Genomic DNA, 15134 nt, shown 5'->3' with positions numbered 1-15134 from the left:
CTAAAAGCTGCATGTTTGCATTTTCCTGAATTGAAACAAACAAACAAAAACTCCTGGGGCTCTTCCCGTTGGTCATGTATACCCAATTTTCAATTAATTTCACAGGTCTGATAATTCCTATAGAAAAGGTATCAGGGTATTTGTTAATAATGATTACATGAAGCCAAGTTCCTGATACATTAACCAGCCTGGAAAAATAAACAATTGCTTAAAGTCACAGAATTCCAAGTACAGAAGGAGTCAGAGCAGTGCAAGTAACACAAGTGCCAATGGAATTGCTGAACTTTGCTCTCACCGCTGCTGTTCACGTTATGAACGTCAAATTAGTGCGCATGGCCATCATAGCCATAAGTCAAGGACAGTCTAGATGAATTTCGGTCAAAACAAATTTTAGCTAACATAAAATTTAGTTTATTTAGAAGCTTTTCATATTTCAAGAAACAGAATCCTATTAGACTTGGGGTGGAATTAAAAATCCTAAACTAAATTCCCTCAGCTAAATACCATTAAAACTGATCTACAATGAATAAAAATGAATAAATACACATATTTTATGCCTATTATTCCTCAGAAGTAAATAGGAACCTGAATTAGAGTTCTGCTATAATCTATAAGAATCAGGTAATTAAAATATTAAAGCAAGTAAAAGTTAGTACTTTTGGAAATAACCATAACTTTTATCCCTGTTACTTTATTATTTAAACATTTTATCAATTATGTTAAGGCTACGTATAAAAATATATTAAGTAGTTTTAAAGAATTATTCCATATTTTGAATAAAATCCAACTCAAATCTTTTGAATACTAGACATATGTATTATGATCATGTAGAAATTGTATGCCTATTAGAAGAGAGAAATTTGCCTTATAGAAAGTAAATAGAATATATTAATATAAATCCAAATTTCTTTCTTGTCTCTTCTCTAGGATTTTTGAGAAAAGGAATGATCTGTAAACTTATTGTAGATAACAAAAAATCAAGTATACTCTTTAATTCAAAAATCTCAATATCTAGAGAGCGGAATGAATAGGCCATTTTGCCATAATGGGATTTGTCTCCTTTTGGGGAGAATGAAGGTTAACTGACGATAAGTGTGATGAATGCTAATTCCAAGATGGCTGGATTCAGAAGGCACAGTAAATTAGCCATTAGTTACTATGCCTATGTAAAGTTTGAGGGAAATACCACCAAGATAAAGGGATGAATTCCCACAGAGATGTATGGATAAGGTAACCTATAATAGACAATAATGTGGTGGTTTCAATGCCAAGTGAAGCTTGGAGTTAATAGGCCCAGTGATTTCATTTTAGGGTTAAGTCAATCTAGTGGGACTTTTCCTTTGTCAACTGCTCATTGATAAGGGAATCAATTACAGCTCACAAGATGTAGACAACCATAACGTATATGTGGATCATTCTTTCCTTTCCAAACGTACAGAAGACTCCTGAAACAATCTAGAGTCTGGGCATGCTTTGGGGTTATACATTGTGGCAGTTTTCAAACAAGTCTACAAATTTCTCAACACTCTTTCAGGGGTGAAGTCTATGTCTCCTTCCCTTGATTCTGGGCTCTATGATTACTCAATTAATAGACTGCAATGGATGTAATATTTGTACTTGTTTCTTGAGACCAAGGCCTAAGAAACTGGTATCTTCTACTTCTCTTGGGACACTCACTCTGGAACCTAGTCACCATGTTGTAAGGAAGCCCAAGTAGACCGTGGAAAGACCTACAAGGGGAGAACCGAGGCACCTGGCCCTGAGGCCAGGTGAGCTCCCAAACAATAGCCAGCATGTGAATGGAACACCTTGGAAGCAGATCTTTCAACTCCTTTGATTAACAGTCATCAAGGAAAGCTTATAAAATCCTGCCATGGACTGTTCGTGTCCCCTTAAAATTTACATGTTGAAGCCTCAATTCTTGTGATGGAGGTGGGGCCTTTGGGAAGTAATTGGGTTTAGATGAGGTCAAGAGGATGGAGCCTCCCTGATGGGATTTAGCACCCTTTTAAGAGGAAGGAATCAAGGCCCCCTCCCTGCCATGCATGTAAGGAAACCGGGAAAAGGCCCTCACCAAAACCTGACCATGGGCACCCTGATCTCGGACTTCCCAGCCCCCAGAGCATGAGGAACATTTGCTGTTTAAACCACCCAGTCTACGGTAATTTGTCATCACAGCCTGAGCTGAGGCAAGGCCCAGGACCTTTTCTCAAATGTTACCAAGTTCCTCTCAGATACTGGCATGTACATAGAGAGAGAGAAGGAAATCTGGGACTGACCAATTATTTTCATTTAAGCTTTAAATATAAATTCAGAATGTCACCAACAGAAACAGAAGGAAATAAGACACAATGTTAGTTGCCCAATTAGATTCCCAACTTCCAAACAAATGGGCAACAATTCGAAAAGCTATGAAGAGCTGAGGGTAAAATTTAGTTCAAATTTCAAAGAATGCTCTTTTATTTAAGATAATTTATGGACTTTTGAATTTTCATGTATTGCTTATATTATTTTCAAAGACACAACTAATCTCACTGGGATTGGGGTCTCAAACCAGAAGTACAGTAGACCATAACCCTTAACGATAAAGTTAAATAAAGATAAATAGAATAATTCCTTCTTCAATCTTACTTAGTCCTTCCTGTTGGTAAAACTGCCCCCACCCCCTACCCTCCCCCCTGCACCAGCAGTTAGGAAAAGGAGGAATTCTGGTGAAAACACTTGGGAACAAACTGAACTAAATGAGATCACCTCTCCATACTTGGTCAAAGAACTTAAAGATTCCTCTAGGGGCGTGAAAGGAACTGACCTCAGAAAAAGTTAGTGGTGACCAGATGACATATCTGCCATCTGTAAAGATAGTATATACCCTATTCATATTTCACTGTTTTGAAAAAATTTTCTAAAATATACATAACATAAAATTTACCACTTTAACCATTTCAGGTGCAGAGTTCAGTGGCCATACGTACAGTCACATTATTGTGCAACCATCACGATCCATCCACAGACCTTTCTTCTCTTGCCAAACTGAAACTCTGCACCCATTAAACACGGACTCCTTATCCCCTCTTCCCGCAGCCCCTAGCAACCGCTGTTCTACTTTCTGTGTCTATGAATTCGACTACTCTAGGTACTTCATGTGGGTGAAACTACACAGTATAAAATGCCTTTTAAAAACTAAATATTGGCTGGGCGCGGAGGTTCATGGCTGTGATCCTAGCACTCTGGGAGGCTGAGGCGGGCGGATTGTTTGAGCTCACAAGTTTGAGACCAGCCTGAGCAAGAGCAAGACCTCGTCTCTACTAAAAATAGAAAAATTAGCAGGGCACGGTGGCACATGCCTGTAGTCCCAGCTACTCGGGAGGCTGAGGCAGGAGGATCGCTGGAGCCCAGGAGTTTGAAGTTGCAGTGAGCAATGATGATGCCACTGCCCTCTAGCTTGGGTGACAGAGAGAGACTCTGTCTCAAAACAAAACAAAACAAAACAAAACCCCAACTAAATATTAACTTCACTTAAAGTATTAATATAACTAATAAATTTGATAGGAAATAGCTCTTTATAATTCACCAGAGTTGCAGACAATGTGGGGTAACATGCGGTAAGGAAAGCAATTCAGGGTGGCACCTGGAGGTGGGAGCAGGGCCTGTGGCTGGAGCCCAGGGACAAGGCAAGCTGGCAGCAGGAACAAGAGCCACATCCAAGGGAAGGGAAGAAGCCATGCAGACGTGATGGGAAATGATAAGCCTCCTGCAGATTGGTTTCTTTTTTTGTTGAGAAAAATATAGTATTTATTGGGAAAATATAAGAGGATACATTAAAAACTACCGATAGCCTCTTCGTTTGGAATAGGGGGTAGAAGAGACCATATGCTGACCGTATTCAAAGCACACTGCCTCAGGGCTCAATGACCCATAGAAACGTGGCCTGTACAGCCAGCTGGACACCAGCGGCCAGTTAATCAGCCCTTGTGGCTCAGCCAGCAGCAATTATTAAAGGAAAAAGCTCACTTGGTGGCAGAGTAACAAATGACTTTAAAAAAAACAAAAAACAAAAAACAAAGCAACTTAAATTCAAATTATTTGTGGTTTTGAAATTGCAGTACATAAGAAATTGGGGTGAAAATTTGGGGCACATTTAATAGAAAACAGCTATTTAAGAAATCATAGTTACAATTCAGTTGACTGGTTGGCAGTTACTCTATTCTAAGTATTTTGACAGGTGTTAAATAATCACATTCTAGATGCCACATTGAAAGTGCCTGTGTGCCTGTGTGTGCACGAGTGTGTGTAGGTACCACAAACCTGTGATGTTGCAGTAGCAGTGGTGACCAGATGTGGCTGCCTGTGCAGTGTGGAGTGTGGGATTCGACAGCTGTATAAACTAAGCAAAGAGGTGGGGGCACCCAGAAATCACTCTCAATTTAAGCGTGTCTCTCCAAGGCCAAAAACTATCCACAATTTTTGCCTTTGCTCCTTCTAGGAATGTGCTTTGAGTAGACACTAACACTCATTATGCTATATTCTTCAATATTAGAATTGGGAATTCATCCATGAATACTTTTTCCAACAGTAGTTCAAAGTTTCTTACTGCTTAGTACATGATACTAGCTTCATGTTAAGCCACAATATGTATATGCTGTTCAATGTAATGAATCATTCCAAGAGTTTATAGAGACTGGGAGACTCTAAAGGAGAAAGATGCTCCACCTTTAATTCCTGCCCCTGGTATGTGCATTCATTTGCTCCAGATGCTGATCATAAGTGTGTGCCGCTCGTTATTTGGTCCCATGCAAGCCAACTGAACAATGTGCGTAAAGTCTAACGGAGAAAAGCAGAGTATTAGAATTGCCAAGCTAGACTTTCGTAAGGTCAATATTGGCTCTCTCTGTTTTTGATTTTTCAGTCTTTCCATTGCTTTCTCTGTGAGCCAAGTCTAGAATTTAACATTTGGTAAGAAAAACTTAAAAAAAATTAGCTCAGGTCTTCCATTGAAAGTTTCCTTTGTTGACTACCTCAAGTCAGCACCTACTTCTGCTAAATGAAAGGGAGAAGTATTTACTCCCTTTCATTATTATAATACAGATACCTATAGTTTAGAGGTTATACGTCATAAAGGGTCAAGATAAGTAACTAGTTTGATGCTAGATCAGCAAAGGGAAATTGAATCAAAGAATTTTAACTACAAAGTCTGGGAAATTTTTTCATGCAGTAAAAATTCAGGCTGTTGTTAAGTGACAAGCAATTGTTTTGTCCAAAGATCAATGTGAAATATTATTATAAGCTCAGTATTGTTCCCTATGCCCAGGTAGGGGCTGAAGTAAAACCCAGGAGCACCGACAAGCTCAAGGCACCCTTGTCAGAATGTCTCCATGAAATGCTGCTGCTCCTTCATACCAACTGTGAGTTTGGGACACATAAAGTGAGTAAGCAGCATGTTTCTCTTAACAAGCTGAAGATGTAAACTTTTTTTCTCAAGTAGGGAGGGCTTCAAAAAATCCTTCTGAGCATTGGTTTGATAGTCTTCTCCTGACGCCTTCGTTCTAGCCCACTTACAGCTGGTTCTCAGCCCCCTCTCATAGGTGCACTCTCTTGGCACAATTCAAGACTGGTTTTGGTTGTAGTCTATGCTGGGGCAAACTCTCACCATCAATCTTCCTTCTCATGCTTGCTTAAGAAAGCACATTCCCATGTGGCCCAGATGCATTAAACTCCAGGGGCAGTGAAAGAATTTGTTCACATTTGGACATATCCTGACCTTGGTTGTTCCCACACTTTCTAAAAGGAGCCATGAGGTTCACTGCCTAAGGAAAAGCATCCTGCATCCTTTGGTAAATTTCTAAACTTAAGACTTAAAATTTCAAGAAACTAAAATACCCTGGCATTGGAATGGAGTAGCCAGGGACCTTTTCTGTTAGTGTTGTTGGCATGGCCCTGTGGTCTTCAGAGCCTCTGCAACCCTGAGAGGAGTATATGGTCCACTTGCTTTGGGAGCCCATGGCTGCCTTGCCCATGGGACAAGACCCAGAATGGATCCCCTCCTGGATTTCCCATCACTTCCCCAGGTGACTTTTAGCTAAGTTTGTGTATAACATACTAACCAACTCACTGGTCAACAGAGTCAGTTTGGCGCAAGGAAGATCAGTTGGTGGGAGAAAAATTGTTCAACTGACTGGATTTGCTCCAAATTTCAACTAGTTATTAATATTTGGTACCAGGAATACATTATCGCAGAAACCACAGAGCATGATGAATTAATGTGAATCTTTTTAGAACCATGTGAATGGTAAGATATAAAATTTCCATATCTAATGTAAGTTTGTTCATAATTACTTGTATATATAAGAAGGGTGAGAGTGTGTTTTATCTATAATACTCTCTAAGATACTGATTACAAAATTTAACAAGCCATGATGGTTTGGTTTATCTAGTCATACAGCACAGTTTCAACATACAGAAAAGAAAGAGAACCAAAAATCCTTTGAACCTCACGATGCTGTGTTCGACTTAGAGATGCTGGACCGAAACTGGGACGCAACTCTTTATTTCCAGAAGCTGTCAAAATACATTTCACCAGATCCTAAGCCACCAAAGTTGTTCATAGGTAGTTGGCAAGCATCCACATGGAATTTTATCTCAGTAAGGAAAATTTACAACCACCAAATCCAGCCACTGAAAATGTAGTCGATGAATATACACAAGTCCACTTTATGACTTTGTAGAAAATGTGCTGAGGTGCTAGCCAGTCCTCAGAGAGGCTCTACCCAGATTGTAGTTGCTGCTCCTCGGAAGCAACCTCGAAGTAACAAAGCAAAATTAGTGGTATTAAACACAAACCTATAACTTCTGACAATTCTGTCCAAATTGATTCCATGCACAAAGGGAAAACATGAATTTGTGTTCTTCCATCAGCTCTGTGCCTCCTCACAACGTACAGTATTTCTTCTTTTGCTGTAAAAATGGTTACTATGCTCATTTAAAAGTGTAAGTGCCATTGGAACCCTCACACATTGCTGGTGGGAATGTAAATGGCACAGCCACTTTGGAAAACAGCCTGGCGGTTCTTCAAAATGTCAAAGAGTTACCCTATGACCTAAAAATTCCTCTCCTAAATATACCCAAGAGAAATGAAAATATACATCTACATAAAAACATATACACCAATGTTCACAGCAGCATTGTTCATAATAGCTCCAAAGGGGAAACAACACATATGTCCATCAATTAATGAGTAAAATAAAAAATGTGATATATCCACACAATGAAATATTATTCATCAATGAAAAGGAATGAAGTAATAATACAAATTGGATAAACTACAAGTTGGATCACCCTTGAAAACATTATACTAAATGAGAGAAATCAGTCACACAAGTCCTTATATTGTGTAGGAAATGTCCAGAACAGGCACATTTATAGAGACAGAAAGGAAATTAGTTTGCTTGAGGCTGGAAATTTTGGGGGTGGGGATAGGGAGTGGTTATCATGTTTCTTTTTGGAGTTATAAACATGCTCTAAAATTGATTGTGGATGGTTGCATATACTAAAAACCATTGAGTTACACACTTTAAAGTAGCAAATTTTATGATATGTGAATTATATCCCAATAAAACCTTTAAAAAAATTGTGTGTGTGTCTTAGTCCATGCTATGATTTGAATGTGGTTTGTCCCCACCAAAATTCATCGAAATTTGATCCCCAGTGTGGTAGTGCTGGGATGTGGGGCTTAGTGGGAGACGTTTGGTTCATGGAAATGGATCCTTTATGGATTGATTAATGAGTGAGTTCTTGCTGTCGCAGAACTGGCTTAGTTACCATGGGAGCAGGTTGTTCCTTCTTGTGCTTGGTCTCTGTGCACACGCCTCTCCCCTCTGCATCCATCGCAAGCTGAAGCAGCACCACACCCTCATCAGATGGGCTGTCTGGAAAGTCTCGGACTTTCCAGCTACCAAAATCATGAACCAAATAAACCTCTTTTACATCTTACCTGCCTTAGGTATGTGGTTATAGTAACACAGAACGGACTATGACAGTTTGTTTCATGCTGCTGTAATGGAACATGACAGACTGGGTAATTTATAAAGAAAAGAAACTTACTTCTCACAGTTCTGGAGACTGGGAAGTCCTAGATCGAGGGGCCCACATTGGGCAGGGGCCCTCATTTTGTGTTATCTCATGGCAGGAGGACAAAGAGAGAGTGAGAGAGAGACGAAAGGGGGCAGAATTTGTTCTTTTATAAGAAACCCACTTCCTTTATAATGAACCCACCGCCGTGATAAGGGCATTAATCCACCCGTAAGAGCCAAGCCTTCCTAGCCTAATCACTTCCCATTAGGCCCCACCTCCAACACTGTTGTGCTGGGGATTAAGTTTCCAACACATGCTTTTTGGGGGACACATTCAAACCACAGCAAAGTGCCAAGACAAGGAGGAAACTCTTCATCTTCAGTCCCACAGCCACACCCTCACCTCAGGTCCTGCCCCGCCCCTTTGTGGAATGGTCATTGACTACTCTCTCCAGCTTGTGCACAGTCCTTGACAGTCTATTTGGGGGCTTCACACGGGCCTCTCTGCCATCACCCAGGTCCTCAGTGTTGGAAGCCCACCCTCAACTTGGCTGGCCAACCCTCCCACTTCAAGCCTCTCACTGCGATTTCTCTGTATGTTGTCTGCCTCCGTTAATGTGGGAGCCAAACTGGACAGGTCTCATCTGTGCATTCCTTAAGTAAAAATTTCTGTAATCATAATAGCTAAGACAAATAGCTAACTATATGGTAAGCACTGTTAAGTATTAAAAACTTTTAGCTCTTACTGTGAATAAGTTCTATTTTAACTCATTTAACCCTCAGAACAATTGCATTTTACAGATGAAGATTCTGAGATGCAGAGAGGCTATCGTTTTCCAGAGTCATACAGCATCACGGAACACAGAGTGGACTGGAATCCAGGCAGAATGTCTTCAGAGCTTTATGGGTCTGTGCTAGTAAACATGACACTGTATTGCCTCATCTCCTTTTCAGTTTCTTTATTCAAAGTCCTCCTGGGCCAGGATGGTAACCAAAACGAATGTGAGCCAATAGGAAGCAGTGGGGACTGTGGCAAGCTGGGAAGGGCACTGACTTGTAAAGAGGAGCTTCTACCCAACCCAGCTGAGCTTATTATCATGCACGAACAGGGGCCCAGTGCTGCTGGATCTTCTTCTTCTTTTTTTTTTTTAAAGAGAAGTGGAAATCCAAATTTTTATGTGAAATCTCTTAATCTTTCAATGTTGGCAGCTAATTCAATTGTTCTTAAAAAACCCAAAACTGTGTGGACCACCACTGTGTGGGCCAAACCACGCAGGCCAATGGCTTCATTAAATCAGAGGCTACACATGGGGAGCCAGCAGGTCAAATTCAGATTAGATAACTAAATGAATAAATTAATAATGAAGCAATGACAAGTTGAAGATTTAAAAAAAGACTGCAATGGACTGGATCTCTGAGGATGGATGAACCACTTCTCCTTTATTTTCTTCTAACAATCTAAAAATTTCTTAGAGACCATCTTAATCTTTAGGCTTTTCAAAAGAAGGTGCAAATGGAAAGACTGGCTGAAGTACGAATGATGAAAGTCGAATAAACCAGTAGCAAAACTGTAAGTAAACCTCACGACAATCAGAATGGCTACTATCAAAAAATAAAAACAACAAACATCAAATAACAAGTGTTGGCATGGATGTGGAGAAATTGGAACTTTTGTGTACTATTGGTGGGAATGTAAAATGGTACAGCCACTACGGAAAACAGTATAGCAGTTCCTCAAAAAATTGAAAATAGAATTACCATACGATCCAGCAATTCCACTCTGGCATATACCCAAAAGAACTGAAAACAGGGTCTTGAAGAGATATATATATATTTTTTTGAGACAGAATCTCACTCTGTTGCCCAGGCTAGAGTGCCATGGCATCAGCCTAGCTCACAGCAACCTTAAACTCCTGGGCTCAAGCAATCCTTCTGCCTCAGCCTCCCGAGTAGCTGGGACTACAGGCATGCGCCACCATGCTTGGCTAATTTTTTCTATATATTTTTAGTTGTCCAGCTAATTTCTTTCTATTTTTAGTAGAGACAGGGTGTTGCTCTTGCTCAGGCTGGTCTTGAACTCCTGAGCTCATATAATCCACCTGCCTCGGCCTTCCAGAGTGCTAGGATTACAGGCGTGAGCCACCGCGCCCAGCCTTGAAGAGATATTTGCACACCCATGTTCATGGCAAAATTATTCACAATAGCCAAAGGCAGAAGCAAGTCAAATGCATTGACAGATGCATGGATAAACAAGTATGGTGTATACATATGATGGACTATTATTCAGCCTAAAAAAGGAAGGAAATTCTACAACATGGATGAACCTTGAGGGCATTATGCTAAGTGAAATAAGCCAGTCAGAAAAAGACAAATACTGTATGATTTCACTTATACGCGGTTTCTGGAGTAGTCAAATTCATAGAAAACAGAAAGTAAAATGGTGATTGCCAGGGGCTGAGGGGAGGGGAAAGTTGGAGTTTGTTTAACAGGTACAGAGTTTCAGTTTTACAAGATAAAAAAATTCTGGAGATTGGTTGAACAACAATGTAAATATACTTAACACTATTGAACTATACACTTAAAAATGGCTAAGATAGTAAATTTTATTTTATGTGTTTTTTCATCACAACTCATGAATAAAAAAATCAGGAAGGGAAATACCAGCTTTAGGCAGCTATAGTCTTCTGTGTGGAAAAAGAGAAATACCCAACTCCAGCCCCCCAGCCATCCTGTCTCACCTAAGGGGGTGGGGAACAACTGAGAAGTACTTGTGAAGTTCAAAGTTCAGAGGCACAGACTCAACTTACTAAAAAACTGAGACTTCACCATATGACTATAGACTGCCTCCCCTCTCCATTACTAAAAGTCTATTTATAGCAGCTCCTTTTGCCCAGTACATGATGTCTGGCTATCAAGGCAAAATTACAAGGCCAACTAAAAGGCAAAAACAAACAAACAAACAAACAAAAAAACAGTTTGAAGAGACAAAACAGGCATCAGAACCAGGCATGTCAGGGATGTTGGAATCATCAGACAGGGAATTTAAAACAACTAGATTAATGTGCTAAGGGCTGTATGGATAAAGTAGACAGCATGCAAGAACAGATGGAAAATGTAAGCAGAGAGATGGAAATTCTAAAAAAGAACCAAAAAGAACTTCTAGCAATCAAAGGCACTGTAACAGAAATGAAGAATGCCTTTGATAGACTTATTAGCAGATTGGACATAGCTGAGGAAAAAAAAAATCTCTGAGCTTGAGGATATATCAATAGAAACTTCTAAAACTGAAAAGCAAAGATGAAAAAGAAAAACAAAAACAGAACAGAACATCCAAGAACTGTGGGAAAACTATAAAAGGTATAATATATGTGCAATGGGAATATCCGATGAAGAAAAAAGAGAGAAATGAACAGAAGAAACGTTTGAAACAATGACTGAGAATTTCCCCAAATTCATGTCAGACACCAAACCACAGATCTTAGAAGCTCAGAGAACACCGTGCAGGATAATAAATGCAAAAAACAAACAAACAAAAAACCCTACACCTAGGCATATAATTTTCAAACTACAGAAAATCAAAGACGCTGGGCATGGTGGCTCACGCCTATAATCCTAGCACTTTGTTAGGCCAAGATGGGAGGATTACTTCAGCTCAGGAGTTTGACACCAGCCTGAGCAACAGTGAGACTCCATCTCTTCTAAAAACAGAAAAGTTAACCAAGTGTTGTGGTATGCACCTGTAGTTCTAGCTACTTGGGAGGCCAAGGCAAGAAGATGGCTTGAGCCCAGGAGTTTGAAGTTGCAGTGAGCTATGATGATGCTTCTGCACTCTACCCAGGGTGACAGAGCAAGACTTCGTCTCCAAAAAAAAAAGAAAAATCAAAGACAAAGAAAAAAATTCCTGAAAGAAGTCAGAGTGAAAGAACACCTTACCTATAGAGGAACAAAGATAAGAACTGCATCTGACTTCTCCTTAGAAATCATGCAAGCAAGAAGAGAGTGGAGTGAAATATTTAAAGTATTAAGAAACAGAAAACACCACCTTAGAATTATGTGCCCTGTGAAATTATCCTTCAAAAATGAAGGAGAAATAAGAACTTTCTCAGACAAAAATTGAGGGAATTTGCTGCAAGTAAACTTGTCTTAAAAGAAGTTCTTTAGAGAGAAGGAAAATAATATGGGTTAGAAATTCAGATCTACACAAAGAAAGGAAGAGCAATGAAGAAAGATTAAGTGAAGGTAAACTTAAAATTTTTCCCAGTAAGACTGATAGCTTCAAAAAAAATAGAAAAATAAATAAATAAATAAATCTTTAATTTTTCTTATTTTTAACTGATCTAATAACTAAGAGTTTGTTCAAAATAATAGCAACAGTGGTTTCAATTATGTATTCTTATGTATATATCTTATATGTGCATACATGCACATGTGTGTGTATATATATATATGCTTATGTATGTTTATATATATGCAAAATGAACAACAGCAATTATGAGGGAGGAATTAGGACTATTTTGCAATTATAAGGTTCTAACACTACCCATGAAGCAGTACAATGTTGTTTCGAAGTGGCTTGCATTAGTTGTAAAAGTTTATTGCAATCTCTAAGGCAACCACTTAAAAAAGTAAACAAAGAAGTATAACTGATAAACTAAGAAAAAAGAGAAAAAGGAATCATATAAAATGCTCAATTAAAATCACAAAAGGCAGAAAAACAGTGTAAGACAAAAATAAAAAATAGGAACAAAGGTAACAAATAGAAAACAGTAACAAATATGGTAGCTATTAATCCAACCATATCAATAATCACTTGGAACATCAGTGGTCTAAATGCACCAATTAAAAGACAGAAATTGGCTGGGTGCAGTGGCTCATGCCTGTAATCCTACCACTCTGGGAGACTGAGGTGCAAAGATTGCCTGAGGTCAGGAGTTCAAGACCAGCCTGAGCAAGACCCTGTAAAAACTTATATCCACACAAAAACCTGCACATGAACATTTAATGCAGCTTTATTCATAATCGTCAAAACTTGGAAGCCAACAAGATGTCCTTCGGTAGGTGGATGGATAAACAAACTGTGGTACATCAGACAATGAAATATTATTCAGCACTGAAAAAAATGAACTATCAAGCCATAAAAAGACATGGAGGAAATCTAAATGCATATTACTAAGTGAAAGAACCCAGTCTGAAAAAACTGAATACTGTCTCATCCCAACTGTATGACATTCTGAAAATGGGAAAACTATGAAGACAGTAAAAAGATCCATGGTTGCCAGGGGTGGTGGGGGGCTGGGGAGGGGGATGAATTGGCAGAGCTCAGGATTTTTAGAGCAGTGAAAATACTCTGTAAGATACCATAAAGGTGGGTACACATCATACGGTTGTCCAAACCCGTAAGGTATGCAGCGCCGAGTGAACCCTAACCTACATGCTTTGGGTGATGATGCTGTGTCAATGTAGGTTCACTGATTGTAACAAATACACCAGTCTGGTGTAGGGTGTTGATAATGGGGGAGGCTCTGCATGTGTCGGGGGCAGGGTGGCAGGGCGAAATGGGAAACCTCTGTACCTTCCTCCCAATTTTGCTATGAACTTCAAACTGCTCTAAAAATATAAAGTTTTAAAAAAAAAAATCCAGGCCCTATTACGGTAAGATAAATAGTTATAAAAATGGGCAGGTTGATAAATTTTATGCTTTGTGTATTTTACAACAAAAACTAAAAATAAAATCTAAAACTCAGAAGGAAAAAGAGCCCTGCAAGTAGGGTCAGGTGTCCCATCTCCTAAAGACACGGTGACAAGTGGGTGGTTGAGCCAGCAGAGGCGCTGACCCCGGAGCTGCCCCTCGACTGGGGTGAGTGGGGAGGAAAGACCCGTGAGGCTGAGACGTTGGGCTTAGAAGCCACCAAGCAGCTCAGACAAATGCAGAGAGGCAGCTCACAGGTGCATCATTTCTGGTCCCATGGTCTGATGTGACAGGCAGCCCCTGGAGAAATGAAGGAAGCCATGTTGGGGGTGCTCTTGTCTGTATGGGGGAGTGGGAGGGCGGGGCTCATGCTAAGGCAGACAAGGAGCAAGGCTCAATGGGCCTTGCTCACAAGGATGGGCTGTGATATGGACAAAATGAGCGTGTCAAGCTTGGAGACCACAGGCGAGATGGCAATTGAAGGCGATTGCTTCTCACGCATCAGACGCAGTGGCAGGGAGCAAGCCCACCCCTGCAGGGAGGAATATTTTATCACTGGTAGTATTTAGAATTGTTGGTGCGTGGTGATACGCAAAAGCAGACTGACGTTTGGTGAAGTTTATTGCTTAAACATTTTCTGCAGATGCTGACCCCTCCCCCCAATTGCCTGCATGTGGAGCAGACCACGCCCACCACCCGCCTCTCAGTGTGCCACTGCTTAGGAGTCCCTGGAGGCTGCCAGTGTCTCCTTCCTAGGCCCTGCTCTGTCCTGGGAAGGGAAAGCAGCCCAGAGATGGCTCACTGGTGTACGTCAGCCCTGCATTATCCAGCAATGACACAGCCACCGAGAGGTCATCACCTCTGCCAGGTGACAGCTGGTATCCACTCAGCTGCTCATGGAACCTGCCATCACTCCAGGAAAGCATGATGCCAGAGGTGGAGGAAGCCTAGTGGCACGTGGACAGAGCGGGCATATAAGTCAAGGACCAGTCGGCTTGTCTAGATTTGTAGGGGTACTGTTGGCACTCTCCTTCACCAGCGGCCTGTCACCTTGACCTTCTCCAAAGAACTGCCCTTGGCTGGGGGGCTGGGCATCCCCATCCCTAGCCTTCACTGCTTTACGAGTTATTCCTTAATAAATCGTGTACAATGAATCCTGTTTGCGCTCCTAAGGAACCTGACCTAAGACCCTACGATGTATTTGGGTATTTGCGATCACTGCCTATTTTCGAAGTGTCCCGGGCCCTCTTGTCTTGTGCCTGGCTCACCGCAGCAGTCTGGCCGTGGCCCCTCCAATCTCTGCACACGGCAGCCAAAGTGAGGTTTCTGAACTGGAACTATGCTGTGTCATTTCTCCACTTTAGTCTTTCAGAGTAAAA

The 15134-nt window shown here is 40.6% G+C and overlaps 1 protein-coding gene and 1 long non-coding RNA gene across 7 annotated transcripts in view; one reads left to right on the top strand and one right to left on the bottom strand.

Annotated features, from left to right (window-relative positions):
- Window positions 1–15134, bottom strand: part of CFAP221 (cilia and flagella associated protein 221) — a 94209-nt gene that overhangs the window by 59818 nt on the left and 19257 nt on the right. The gene's annotated exons all lie outside the window — the stretch shown is intronic.
- Window positions 5319–14412, top strand: LOC123643568. The gene is made up of 3 exons (XR_006736836.1): window positions 5319–5422; window positions 8868–8973; window positions 14399–14412. It is a non-coding gene; the product is annotated as an uncharacterized LOC123643568 (long non-coding RNA).

Source organism: Lemur catta, chromosome 8 (assembly GCF_020740605.2).
Source record: "Lemur catta isolate mLemCat1 chromosome 8, mLemCat1.pri, whole genome shotgun sequence".
In the NCBI taxonomy this organism is placed as follows: Eukaryota; Metazoa; Chordata; class Mammalia; order Primates; family Lemuridae; genus Lemur; species Lemur catta.
The sequence above is the reverse complement of the archived record's forward strand: the minus strand, read 5'-3'. Positions and strand labels throughout refer to the sequence as shown.